General features: G+C 44.0%; 1 protein-coding gene across 12 annotated transcripts in view; it reads left to right on the top strand.

Annotated features, from left to right (window-relative positions):
* LOC137373900 (alpha-(1,6)-fucosyltransferase) overlaps positions 1-14,382 on the top strand; it is a 904,043-nt gene that overhangs the window by 555,301 nt on the left and 334,360 nt on the right. For 10 of the 12 annotated variants that reach the window (XM_068039463.1, XM_068039461.1, XM_068039460.1 and 7 more), the window contains one exon: positions 13,590-13,651. The exons of 1 other annotated variant lie outside the window; for it this stretch is intronic. The gene's annotated coding sequence lies outside the window, so the exon portion shown is untranslated. Of the gene's footprint in view, positions 1-4,861; positions 4,881-13,589; positions 13,652-14,382 lie in introns of those variants that run through there. One more of the 12 variants, XM_068039465.1, reaches the window with a different exon arrangement.

Raw genomic sequence — 14,382 nt, 5'->3', positions numbered from 1 at the left:
AAGGAATATTAATTTTACCACATGACCATTGATTTTAAACTGTTGATGGTGAAGAACTTGCTTTAAAAACCAATTGTAGACTTTGTCTGGAGAGAGACATTAACATATCCACAGACAGTACTTCAAAGGACAAACGGGCTATTCCCTGCTCCAATTTAATCCACAATGGACTTTTGATTACCAGACGTTGAAGCTGGAAAGGCAAGCATTCCAGGTTAACTGCAAAAATGGCCGAATACACAAACAGACGTGGTCAGACTGGTTTGGGTCACATGACTAACTGACTGCTGGAGTTTTTTGAATTTGAACTTCCAACAAGGAATTTGAAGACAGAAAGCTGTTTGCTCTTGGACTGGAAAAGACCTCTCGCCTGTCTTCTCTCATCTCGCTCTCACCAGCTTCAGAATCCATTGAAGACGCATGAACTGAAAGAGAGAAAAATCTCCTACATGAACAAGGTTTAAGAAGAATACTGGGTCCCAACGAAAAGTAAGAGCTGTTTACAATCAAAGACTCTACGACAAGCTGGAAACACAGAAACAGTAACAAGAAGCCCCCTTCAGAGACTGCCTCAAACCTCTCTATTTTATTTTTCTTCTCTTTTCTGTCCCTATTTGCATGTGTGGATCGCGTGTGCATGCTAGCGTTGGGCGCGTCGTATATCCGTAGGCGTTAACTGAATTAGAGTTTAAGTAAGATTAATAAATTTCACTTTTCTTCTTTAAACCAAAGGAAACCTGGTGTGTTAATTTATTTGCCTTATAATTGGAAGGCTGTGACCAAGGATTCACCAAAGAGGGAGCTCAAAACACAGTGTGTTTAAAATTAAACCCTATTACAATAAGACCAGGTGAAGATAGTAAAAGACCCCGAGACACCTTTCTCACCTGGTCATAACAGAAATTTGGGTGCTAGCATCCGGAATTTTTCCCACAGACAAATGAGAGAAATTGGAAGTGGGAAGCCAAATTTGTTCCCAATCAAAAAAAAGAGCAGGATTAATGCACGTTTTCTTGTGGTTGTGTGTGATTGAATACCAACATGTCTGCAACTGAAGTGAGTAGCTCTCCAAGCCAGGGTGAAGTAACTTGGGATAAGTTAAAAGCACGGTCTATGGAGGAGTTGAGAAAAATGGCTGAGCAGTGTGGGATTACTATATGTGGCAAGGCTAGGAAGTCTGAACTCCTAAGGCTAGTGGCCAACCATTTTTCCCTTGAATCTGAAGAAACCTTGTTAGAAGTAGACCCAGACAGGGTACTGCAAGCAAAGATACAATTGGAACAAAGGAGACTTGAATTGGAAGACAGGGAAAGAGTGAGGGAGAGATAGGAGAGGGAGAAAGAGAGAACCTTCCAGAAGGAATGGGAAGAGAAAGAAAGAGCCTTCCAGAAGGAACAAGAATAAATAAGAGAGAGGAGAAAGAGAAAGAAAGACAGGAGGAGGAGAGAGAGAAAGAATATTCCAGAAAGAATCCAAAGAGACAGACATCTGAAGTGGCTTGAGTTAGCTAGGGGGCAACAGAGTAACCCCATTGAAAGCATGGCCAGTATGGAGAAGCAGAATTCAGGGCTGGGTACGAGCCTGCTAAAAGCCGCTCAATTAATTCCAAAATTCAATGAGGAAGATGTGGAAGCATTTTTCGTGTCTTTTGAGAAACTGGCAAGGCAGCTAAAATGGCCAGCTGAGACCTGGTTTCTCTTAATGCAAAGCAAGCTAATTGGAAAAGCCCATGAGGTTTATTCCTTGTTGCCAGATGAGAGTTCATCAAATTATGAACTGACCAAAAATGCTATCCTCAGGGCATATGAATTAGTATCCAAAGCTTATCGTCAGAAGTTTAGAACCCTCAAAAAGCAAGCCAATCAAACTTATCTGGAGTTTGAAAGAGGTAAGCAGCTGGCTTTTGACCAGTGGCTGAGGGCTTTTAAATTACAGCTCAGCTATGAGACTCTCAGAGAGGTAATCCTGTTCGAGGAATTTAAAAACTCTCTCCCATTCTCAATAAAGACCCATGTAGAGGAGCAGTGGGTTCAGGGAACCCAGCAAGCGGCTGTTCTGGCCGATGAGTTTGCTTTAATTTACAAGTTGGTTTCCCAGGGGAGAACCTTTCCTAATCACCCCCACAAATCCGAAAAGGATAAACGTGGGAAGGTGATATCCACCCAAACAGTCCTGGGAGGAAAAGTAAAGCAGGGGGTCCTCCTCCAGCCAAAAAGGAAGATGCTGTGAGCAAGAGTGAGACCCAGAGGCCTGTGTGCTTCCATTGTAATAAGGCAGGGCACTTAAAAGCTGACTGCTGGAAATTAAAGGGAAAACCTGTAGGGTTAATCAGGGCACACCTGATCAGTGAAGACGGGGATTGATGCAAAGCAAAGCAGAACAAGCGGTGGCTTTAACTACAGTAAGAGTGCAACCCAGGAAGCTTACTACTGCCAGTGCAGGAAACGTTAATAGGATTCCTGAAGGTTATCTGGGTTTTGTGTCTGAACCCCATGTCCCTCGAGTGAGGTAAGCAAGCCCATAGTAATTTTCAGGGACACAGGGGTCACCAGATCCTTTTTACTGGGAAAAGGCCTGACCTTTCCCCCAGAGAGTGCAGTGAACACCAAAATAGTGGTGAATGGTATTGGAGGGCAGTGGATGCCTGTACCTGTACACTGGGCGCACCTGGAGTGCGACCTAGTTTCGGGACCGGTGACCTTAAGGATTGACCCTAGTTTGCCTGAGGACGAGGTTGACCTCCTAGGTAATGATCTGGCGGGGGTGAAGGTAGTAGCCCCCCCCAGTAGTGAAGGAAAGATTACAGGAGATCAGAGAGACAGGGCAGTGGCAGGAGACAGTCCCCTGCAGAGTACCTGAATGTGTAGTGGGTCAGGCCATGATCAAACCAGCTCCCCCAGAGGAGATTGCATTGGCACGGCAGGCAAATGACCATGAGGTCTGTCTGTCTGAGACTTTCTTTGGAAAGTTAGGAGATCCGGGGAATTAATTAAATGGATTTTCCCTAGGTGAGGCTCAGCGAGCCGACCCAGTATTGCGAGAGTTAGCACAGGCTGCCCAGTCTGAAAGTGAAGCAGAGGGATGCTACTATTTAAAGAATGAGGTACTGATGAAGAAAGGGAGTTCTCCTCACAGACCTGAGGGCCAGGAGTGGACAGTCGTTCACCAGTTAGTGGTGCCACAGAGGTACCGGGGAGAAATATTAAAGGCCCGTGAGACTACAGTGGCTGTACATGCCAGTATACAAAAGACCAAAGCTTAGACCCCATATCCTCTGATGTAAATGCAGACTCTAGAGGCACCCCACCAGAGTTGCTAACAGCATTTACAGGAACCTGCAGAGACAAAGAGAGACCTCTAGGGGGCACAGAAACCATGAGGCTGATGCCTCACCTAGTTAAAGTGTCACAGGAGAGTGCAGTCAAGTCTGCACAAATACCTGCAGTTGGAGTGTTCCAGAGAACAAAGGGGGGAGTAACCCTCCCCCACGGTCAGAGGAAAAGGGAACCATCCATCCCCTGAAGTCAAAAGTCTTTGCATGACTCTGAGAGTTCAGGATAGACCTGCCCTCTACTAACTCTCCTGAGGAAAAAAAGGGGGAAATTAAAGCAGCCCTGAGACCCAGAAAAGATCATTTTAATAGGCTTTAATATTGATGAATGAATGGAAATGAATGAGAGAAATGCATGGTTTTTCGGTCACTAAACACATGGAATCAGAAAAAGTATCTTTCAATGCAAACTTAGTCATCAAAAGGGATGCTTATCCTTGAGTTCTAAAGGTGCAGAGTCCAATGCCCAAGAAATTAAATCATTGTAGATAAAGCAATGTTCCATAAGGCGATGGGGTGGGGGAGGGGGGGGGTGGTGGGAGAGGTGGGGTGGTGTGAAGATTTTCACTAGAATATCAGCTTTCTGGGGTTGGCCCTATGCATGCTCCAAGTCCACCACCAGTTGAACCACTATGAATGCACCGACTGAGACACATCCAGCATGAGGGCACCATAGAAGAATAGTAACATCATGGAACCACAGTGTTATGACCCAGGTGAGAAAGGTGTCCAGGGGTCTTTTACTGTCTTCATCTTGGCCATGTGAAGATGGCAGGATCCCCAAAGACACATTGTACAGCGAGCTCGCCACTGGTATCAGACCCACCGGCCATCCATGTCTCCGCTTTAAAGACGTCTGCAAACGCGACATGAAGTCCTGTGACATTGAGCACAAGTCGTGGGAGTCAGTTGCTAGCGTTCGCCAGAGCTGGCGGGCAGCCATAAAGGCGGGGCTAAAGTGTGGCGAGTCGAAGAGACTTAGCAGTTGGCAGGAAAAAAGACAGAGGCGCAAGGGGAGAGCCAACTGTGCAACAGCCCCGACAAACAAATTTTTCTGCAGCACCTGTGGAAGAGTCTGTCACTCTAGAATTGGCCTTTATAGCCACTCCAGGCGCTGCTCCACACACCACTGACCACCTCCAGGCGCTTACCCATTGTCTCTCGAGATAAGGAGGCCAAAGAAGTATACAAGCCAAGTAGTGCAAAGGTTTGTCTCTTGTGTAAAAGGGCTGAGCATATTAGGTAGAACCAGGTTCAGTTCAGCGACAGAAATTATGTTTGCCGTGAATCTAGAATCAGTTGAGTGAGCAGCAAATAGTTTCAATTTTAGATATTAAACATTGCTGGCAAAAGTTTGCCTTTGCAAGGTTAGTCAGTATTTGCGAGATTAGGATGGCTGTCGATCAAGTGGAAACAATATGAGCAGGTTAGTTAATCGGTGACTAAGGAAAGAATGAAACCATGCTGTGGGAAGGATAAGATCGAGTGGTATGTAGAGCTGGAGCTAATGTAGCAACAGGGTCAATAGGTCTGTGGAGCTATAACTAAGGTAAGAAGAAAATGATCAGGCTTCTGGAGCTGTTATTTTCTTTGCAGGAAATAGATGGGAAAGGTGAGTTGAGCCATATATATTCAGACTCACTTTTTGTACTGATGTGGTGGAAAGCTGTGATTAAAAATTGTACATGTTTGCAATGGAGCAAACATGCTATAGCTCAGAGAGTGATGTGCAGGCAAGGTGTGTTAGATAGGAGCAGTTTACAAAGAGTTTAAAAATTAAGTCATGAAACATGAAGACAAAGCTTATCAAAATTATCTCAACCCAAGGCCACACTCCAGAGTGTTTCATACTGGAACCAGAGTGTAGCCATTTTTCCTAAAGGTCTTTTCCAACCATATTTTGAATTCTGTTTTAAATATTCCTGTTAGGAACTTGTTCAAATCACTTTTGACCCATGGTCCTTGAACAATTTAAACATTTGCTACTGACACAAGTTGTACAACATTTATGACTTGCATGTGCAGATATTGCTGTATTGTTGTTTATTTGTGGAAACAGCTTGAAGAGTAAGTTATTTCAACACTCCCCCCTGCTCTCATGTCCACATATCTGTTCTGGGCTTGCTGCAGTGTTCCAGTGAACATCAACACAAGCTCGAGGAACAGCATCTCATTTACCGATTAGGCACGCTACATCCTGCCGGACTGAACACTGCGTTCAATAATTTCAGAGCATGATGGGCCCCCCTTTTTATTTTTTATTTTTATTTTATTTTAGTCTGTTTCATCATTCTTTTTTTTGACATGTGCCTGCCTACTTTTTTTTCATGTTTGTGCTTGGGCCAGGACTGTTCAGTTTTCTGTCCATTGACACCCTCTCTGCACTAACGCTTTGTCTTTCAGCACACCATGAACATACCGTTTGCCTTTGCTCCATGACCTTCTGGTCAGTTATTCTCTGTGACGTTATGTCCTATCAAAACCTTCACTTTTGTTAGCTCTTACCCCACCCCTGCCTTATTTGCATAAAACCTATTACATTTCTAACCTTTGTCAGTTCTGATGAAAGGTCACTGACCTGAAACGTTAACTCTGCTTCTCTCCCCACAGATGCTGCCAGACCTGCTGAGTATGTCCAGCATTTCTTGTTTTTATTTCAGATTTCCAGCATCTGCAGTATTTTGCTTTTATTATATTATTGAAGAGTAAGTCGTCAGCCCTTGTAGATCTCCCATGATATTGCTCATGGACGGCTCAAGACCTCAAGTTGGTTATCAATCATTACCTCATTATGGAATAAATGTGGCTGTGCATTAGCCATTGCGATCATGCAAAAAATTCAGAAAGAAGAAAAATCTTGCATTTCTCTGAAGTACTTTTGAAGTCTAGTCATTGTCGTAATATAGGAAATGGACAGCAAGCTCCCAAAAAGAGCAATGTGGTAATGACCAGATGATCTGTTTGATGATGTTGGTTAAGGGACAAATATTGCACCAGGGAGCACAGCCCTGCTGTGCTTTGAAATAGTGCATTGGTTCTTTTTTGTCCATCTGAGAGGGCAGTTAAGACCTCAGTTTAACTTTTCATCTGAAAGGTAACACCCCCACAGTATTCCACTAGAGTAGCAGCCTAGATTTTGTGCTTGAGACTCTGGAGTGAGACTTGAGCCACAACCTCTGACTCTGACGTGAGATGCTTCCACTGAACCACAGCTCCTGTACTTCCTGAAGCAGCTCATGTGTTCTGATGAAAGGTCACAAACCTAAAACATTAACTCTGCTTTTCTCTCGATAGATGCTGCCTGACCTGCTGAGTATTTCCAGCACTTTCTGTTTTTATTTCAGCTGATGTGACTTGGGGCTATCTGTGATCATTTGTTCACTGTTTGCTTCCTGTCTGTGAGAATACAAGATCTGAACTTCCATCTATTGAAATAGGATATGAAAAACTGTAGACAAGAATTCGCTAAGTGATCAATCTATGTGCAACATATTGGTGTACGATGGTGCTACAATAATGGGTGTGGGAAAGATAAGCAGGGGTTAAGTTGGCTCCATGGTGACAGCCTGGAAACAGGATATAAGTGCTGGAGAAACTTGGTGGTGGACCCAATAATCTGATCACAAAATTATTATGGATGAATAAGGCCATTTGGCCTATCTTAGTTTACCTGGATTTACCTTGCCACCTCCACCTCCTCCCAATGCAGCATCCAATTGGTTCTTAAATTATTCCAGGGTTTTTGTCATCTCCTTCATCCAGGAGTCCATCCCATGTGTTCACTTTATGCAAAGTAGTAGTTCCCGATAAAAGTCCTAAAATTACTTTTAAATAGTTCAAACCTGCGCCCTCGTCCTTCTCTTGTAATGTAAATAGAAGGAATGTCCTGGATTTATCTTTTCTATTCTTCTTTCTTTTGGGCCTCCTTATCTCAAGAGACAATGGATACGCGCCTGGAGGTGGTCAGTGGTTTGTGAAGCAGCGCCTGGTGTGGCTATAAAGGCCAATTCTGGAGTGACAGGCTCTTCCATAGGTGCTGCAGAGAAATTTGTTTGTCGGGGCTGTTGCACAGTTGGCTCTCCCCTTGCGCCTCTGTCTTTTTTCCTGCCAACTACTAAGTCTCTTCGACTCGCCACAATTTAGCCCTGTCTTTATGGCTGCCCGCCAGCTCTGGCGAATGCTGGCAACTGACTCCCACGACTTGTGATCAATGTCACACGATTTCATGTCGCGTTTGCAGACGTCTTTATAGCGGAGACATGGACGGCCGGTGGGTCTGATACCAGTGGCGAGCTCGCTGTACAATGTGTCTTTGGGGATCCTGCCATCTTCCATGCGGCTCACATGACCAAGCCATCTCAAGCGCCGCTGACTCAGTAGTGTGTATAAGCTGGGGGTGTTGGCCGCTTCAAGGACTTCTGTGTTGGAGATATAGTCCTGCCACCTGATGCCAAGTATTCTCCGGAGGCAGCGAAGATGGAATGAATTGAGACGTCGCTCTTGGCTGGCATACGTTGTCCAGGCCTCGCTGCCATAGAGCAAGGTATTGAGGACACAGGCCTGATACGCTCGGACTTTTGTGTTCCGTGTCAGTGCGCCATTTTCCCACACTCTCTTGGCCAGTCTGGACATAGCAGTGGAAGCCTTACCCATGCGCTTGTTGATTTCTGCATCTAGAGACAGGTTACTGGTGATAGTTGAGCCTAGGTAGGTGAACTCTTGAACCACTTCCAGAGCGTGGTCGCCAATATTGATGGATGGAGCATTTCTGACGTCCTGCCCCATGATGTTCGTTTTCTTGAGGCTGATGGTTAGGCCAAATTCATTGCAGGCAGCCGCAAACCTGTCGATGAGACTCTGCAGGCACTCTTCAGTGTGAGATGTTAAAGCAGCATCGTCAGCAAAGAGGTGTTCCCTGATGAGGACTTTCCGTACGTTGGACTTCGCTCTTAGACGGGCAAGGTTGAACAACCTGCCCCCTGATCTTGTGTGAAGGAAAATTCCTTCTTCAGAGGATTTGAACGCATGTGAAAGCAGCAGGGAGAAGAAAATCCCAAAAAGTGTGGGTGCGAGAACACAGCCCTGTTTCACACCACTCAGGATAGGAAAGGGCTCTGATGAGGAGCCACCATGTTGAATTGTGCCTTTCATATTGTCATGGAATGAGGTGATGATACTTAGTAGCTTTGGTGGACATCCAATCTTTTCTAGTAGTCTGAAGAGACCACGTCTGCTGATGAGGTCAAAGGCTTTGGTGAGATCAATGAAAGCAATGTAGAGGGGCATCTGTTGTTCACGGCATTTCTCCTGTATCTGACGAAGGGAGAACAGCATGTCAATGGTCGATCTCTCTGCACGAAAGCCTTTTCTATACTGTTTACTATTTCAGACACCTCAATAAAATCACTTTTCAGGCACCTGATTTTCAGTATGAAAATGTTAAAATTTCTTCAGTCTTTCCTCATAAATTGTTAGGAACAAGGATCAGCTTTGCGAGTGTTTTCGGCACTATCACCTGGGCTTGAATACATCCTTGTGGCTTGGTGACTAGAAATTAACATGATCCTCAAGGTGTGGTTTCAACCAGAGCACTGTAAAGTTTGGCCATGCTTTATTCCAACCTGTCTTCTCCTGTTTTGCCTATTTAGTTGCAAATTCTATTGGCTTCATTTATCTATTTACTCTGCATTGGTTGGTCATATTGAGCATCAAGTCTTCTCAGACTCTTAGGTTTTCAACTTTGCCCATTGTTATTTCAATGCCAATTATAGACTACATGTGTTTCCAATTTTAACTTCCTACATGTAGTAGATTAAGCAGTCAGCCTGGCTTGTTTATGGGATCTGTAGAGTTAGGCCTGTTACTGGAGGTTAGGATCCTTTTCACTCTATTGCTAGTAAAATTGGAAACCAGTATTCAAATGGGTAGGGCAGTCCTCACTGGACAATGAGCAGAAAGCTTGCCAATGCCCAGTGCTGGTAAGCAGCAAGTTTTTACTTCAACAGCAGTGGTTCTCCTACATATATTTGGGACTGTGTTAAATCCTGTTTTTGTTTTGTTCACCCACGCACAAGTTTGCTTGGCTACTGTGATAGAGTTTGCAAAGCACCAACCAAAGTCTATTAATGTGGATTTTTCTGCAGTTTTATCTGGAGATGAGTACATTGATGGGTTTTAGTCTGTGCAAGCAGCTGACTTAAAAAAATGTTAATCATTATAGTAGGTTAACTTCTAAGTCATTGTCATGAAGTTATTTTAAAAAGAAAGATTGCAACCAAGCACAGTTTGCATGTGTGATTACTAATGATAACTGTGACAGTGCGATAGTCAAACCTGTAAGAAAGGAGAAAACAGTAACCTGGGCTTACTCTGGGAGAAACAAAGAGGCAGAACTGGTGTTGGTGTGTAGTGTTACTTTCTGATTTCTGGTGGCAGAAAGTAAGACTCCATAAGGCTACTGGCAATATTTATATGAAGTTTGGAACGACCAAATTTTGCAAAATCTTAAGTTCTAACTCATTTACTTGAAACCAGTTGTTTCAGGTTAAACAAAAAATGAATCATGAGGATGTCAGGAAGTTCTAGAACAAAAGTGCATGTGAGGCCTTGTCAGCAGTCGCCTTTATTAATTTAGTTCAACTAATAATTTTTATGATTCATCAATAATCTTTCTACACAAGCAGTAGTTTAATTTTCCCAGTTTGTCAGAATTAATGATAATATCTTGGTGAGTAAAAGTACTTGCCCTTGTAGTACTGAGGCATTCAGATCAGGAAGCTCTCTCATTTGTTCCCTCTGTGCTGAGTTGGGCGATCTCAGTTGTTGCTGTTGTTCAGGGGCTACAATTGGTATTGCGTTCCTTGGGCTGGGGAGTTGGAGATCAGCCTTTGGGCCCTGCCAGAAGTACAGGGGTGTATTTGGGAATGTCAGATGAGGACAGGATTTATTTGGGTTGGTTGTATAACGTCCCTAGACCAACAGATGGAGAATGTATGCTTGTCTGTCTATGGGATTATGCCTCAGTATAATTTACCACTTTCAGGAAAGGGGAGAAAATAACTGTCAAATCTAGAGAACTATTCCTGAAAACATGAAAACTGGCCAACAGCTAATTTATCACAAGATAAGGCAAGGCCACGGAGGAGAAAGGGATATCATTCTAAACTGTGAAATAGCACATTTACTGAAATATGACCTTGAAATGTTCTGCAACAGAAAACAATGATGTGGTAATAATATATTTCCACATTTTGCTACTAACAGCTGTCTTGTTTCTGTTAACACTGCTGCAAGGCTGGTGAGGCCCCACTGCCATTGGAATGTCTGAGATGCAGGTGAAGTTAGGTGGGTTCTTCCTGAGATGGCAACACCAAAGAGGCCAGGTCTCAGCTGGCCATTTTAGCTGCCTTGCCATTTCTCAAAGGACACAAAAATCCCTCCCCATCTTCCTCATTGAATTTTGGAATTAATTGAGCTAATTTTAACAATTTTTTTACCCAGCCCTGAATTACACTCCTCCATATTGGCCATGCTTTTACTGGGGTTACACTGTCACCCCTTAGTTAACTCAAGCCGCTTCAGCACTCTTTCTTCCAGAATATTCCTTCTCTCTCCCTCTCCTGTCTTTCATTTTCTTCATGTTCCTTCTGGAAGGCTCTTTCTTTCTCTCTCTCCTGTCTCTCTCTTTTTCTTTCTTCTAATTCAAGTTTCCTCTGTTCCAATTGTATCTTTGCTAACAATACCCTGTCTGGGTCTGCTTATAACCCTGTTTCTGCTTCTTCAGATTCAAGGGAAAAGTGGTTGGCCACTAGCCTTAGGAGTTCAGACTTCCTAGCCTTGCCACGTACAGTGATCCCACACTGCGCAGCCATTTTCCTCAACTCCTCCATAGACAGTGCTTTTAACTTATCCCAAATTACAGCAGCCTGGCTTGGAGAGCTACTAGCTTCAGTTGCAGACTCAAGCACACACAACCACAAGATAATATCCAGGCTTGGGCTGATAAGTGGCAAGTAACATTCGCACCACACAAGTGCTAGGCAATGATGTTCTCCAACAAGAGAGAATCTATCCATCTCCCCTTGACATTCAATGGCATTACCATCGCTGAATCCCCCACTATCAACATCCTAGGGGCTACCATTGACCAGAAACTGAACTGGAGTAGCCATATAAATTACCATGGCTACAAGAGCAGGTCAGAGGCTAGGAATCCTGCGGGGACTAACTCATCTCCTGACTCCCCAAAGCCTGTCCACCATCTACAAAGCACAAGTCAGGAGTGTGATGGAATACTCTCCACTTGCCTGGATGGGTGCAGCTCCAACAACACTCAAGAAGCTCGACACCATCCAGGACAAATCAGCCCGCTTGATTGACACCCCATCCTCAAACATTCACTCTTTCCACTACCGACGCACAGTGGCAGCAGTGTGTACCATCTGCAAGATGCACTGCAGCAACGCACCAAGGCTCCTTAGACAGCATCTTCCAAACCCGCGACCTCTACCAACTAGAAGGACAAGGGCAGCAAATGCATGGGAACATCACCACCTGCAAGTTCCCCTCCAAGCCACACACCATCCTGACTTGGAACTATATCACCATTACTTCACTATCGTTGGATCAAAATCCTGGAACTCAGTTCCTAACAGCATTGTGGGTGTATCTACCCCACCTGGACTGCAGCAGTTCAAGAAGGCAGCTCACCACCACCTTCTCAAGGGCAATTAAGGATGGGAAGCCCACATCCCATGAATGAATAAAAAAAACCTGTATTGAAATCTTTTTTTTTTCTTGATTGAGAACAATTTGGCTTCCCACTTCCAATTTCTCTCGTTTGTCTGTGGGTAAAATTACAGACGCTAGTCCCAAAATCTCTGTTACGACCAGGTGAGAAAGAGGTCTAGGGTTCCCTTTCAGCCTTCACCTGGTCTTACTGTAACAGGGTTTTGTTTTTAAACACAATTTTTCTTTTAGCTCCGGCTTTGGTGAATCTTTGTTCACTACTTTCCAATTATAAGGCAAAGAAACCAGCACAAACAGGCTTTCTTAGGTTTAAAGAAGAAAAGTTGAAATTTATTAAACTTAAACTCTAATTCAGTTAACGCCTATGGATACACGCTGCGCCCCACACGAGCATGCATACGCGATACACACGTGCAAATAAGTGGCGCAGTGGTTAGCACCGCAGCCTCACAGCTCCAGCGACCCGAGTTCGGTTCTGGGTACTGCCTGTGCAGAGTTTGCAAGTTCTCCCTGTGACCGCGTGGGTTTCCTCCGGGTGCTCCGGTTTCCTCCCACATGCCAAAGACTTGTGGGTTGATAGGTAAATTGACCATTGTAAATTGCCCCTAGTGTAGGTAGGTGGTAGGAGAATTGAGGGAAGGTGGGGATGTGAGAGGGAAAAATGGGATTAATGTAGGGTTAGTATAAATGGGTGGTTGCTGGCCGGCGCTGACTCGTTGGGCCGAAGAGCCTGTTTCGGTGCTGGATCTCTCTATGACTCTAAATCGAGGCAGAAAAGAGCAGAAGAAAAATAAAGTCGAAAGGTTTGAGACAATAACTGAAGAGTTGTTGTTACGGCTCTCCGAGCTCACTGTAGAGTCCTTGATTGCAGACAGATCTTGCTTTTCGTTGGGGCCCAATATTCTTCTTAAACCTTGTTCGCTGTAGGAGACTTTTCTCTCTTGGGGGTTCGTGTGTCTTCAGTGGATTCAGAGGCTTGTGAGAAAGAGATGGGAGCAGACAGGAGAGAGATCTTCTCAGTCCAGGAGCAAACAGACACTCTGCCCAAACTGTTTGGACAAATTCAAAAAACTGTGATTGCCCAGCAGGTCAGTCATGTGACTAGCTGGTTTGACCATGTCCGTTTGTATATTTGGCCATCTTAGCAGTCAACCTGGAATGTGAGCTCCCCCACCTTCAATGTCTGGTGATCAAAAGTCCATTGTGGGTTGAATGTCAGGGAATGGCTGCTTTGTCCTTCCGAACACCGTTTGCTAATATGCAAACGTCTTTTCCAGCCACGGCTGATCTGTTTAACAAGTCCTCCCCCCACTCCAGTAACCGTTTAAAATCAATGTTCATGACAAAATTAATGTGCCCCGTTCTTGGCAGGTGGGAGCCTAGCATGACATCATACTCAGGTTCTTTGATTGATGAAAGACCAATGTTGCTGCTTTCCCACAAGAGTGGGAACAGTTGATATTTTTGTGCAAATGGGACAGAGTCTCAAAGTTTCTTTTCCTTCCCTTAGGGAGACGACAGCCAGCCTTGATAGAAAAGCTCCAATGCGGTTTTGCTTGTGACTGTGTTAAGGTAAGCTTGGATTTCTTCACCCTAGAATCTGTCCAAGACAGTGAGTTAGGAGTAAAAACATACACTATTCTCCAAGGTGAAATATAATTTATTTCTTAGCCATGGTGAATGTTTTGCTTGTGATGGTAGGTGCCATTTTTGAATTCCGAGATATTGCTGTAAGAAATTAAAATCAACAAAAAGTGACAATGTGGAAAACAGTTTAAAAACTGTTTTTTGGTCAGAATATTGCCCCAGATCATCAGACAGTATCTTGCAAGTAATTAGTCTGAACAGTGTGCCCGAGTGAGAACTCTTATTTTAAATTTTCTGGTAAACTGTTTCACCATTGAGATGGTTTCCCTTCTGGAACGTTGCCAGTTGTGCAGCAATAATAGACTTCTAAATAGAGATAGTCCGCACAGAAAACTTAGAGCATTGTACCTCTTGGGCAAATTACTAGATTTATTGCTTTTCAAACAAGGTAAAGCCCTTCTTTGATACATGGCTGCTCTGCCTATTGAATTGTACAAGCCTCAAATAGACCTCTCTGCGTATTATCTTTAGGATGATCTGCGAGCATTTATTCACAGACAGTAAGTTACACTTCATTGAGTAACTGTTTCAATATAGATCAGCTACATTTATATTCTTGTTTAACTTTTTTTGTTCACGATTGAGAGGAATGTTTTAGAGTATTAGCATTGTGTGATCTCTGGTGGGTTATATCATTGACACCACATGATATCTTT

The sequence above is a fragment of the Heterodontus francisci genome, chromosome 9 (genome assembly GCF_036365525.1).
Source record: "Heterodontus francisci isolate sHetFra1 chromosome 9, sHetFra1.hap1, whole genome shotgun sequence".
Taxonomy (NCBI): Eukaryota; Metazoa; Chordata; class Chondrichthyes; order Heterodontiformes; family Heterodontidae; genus Heterodontus; species Heterodontus francisci.
The sequence above is the reverse complement of the archived record's forward strand: the minus strand, read 5'-3'. Positions and strand labels throughout refer to the sequence as shown.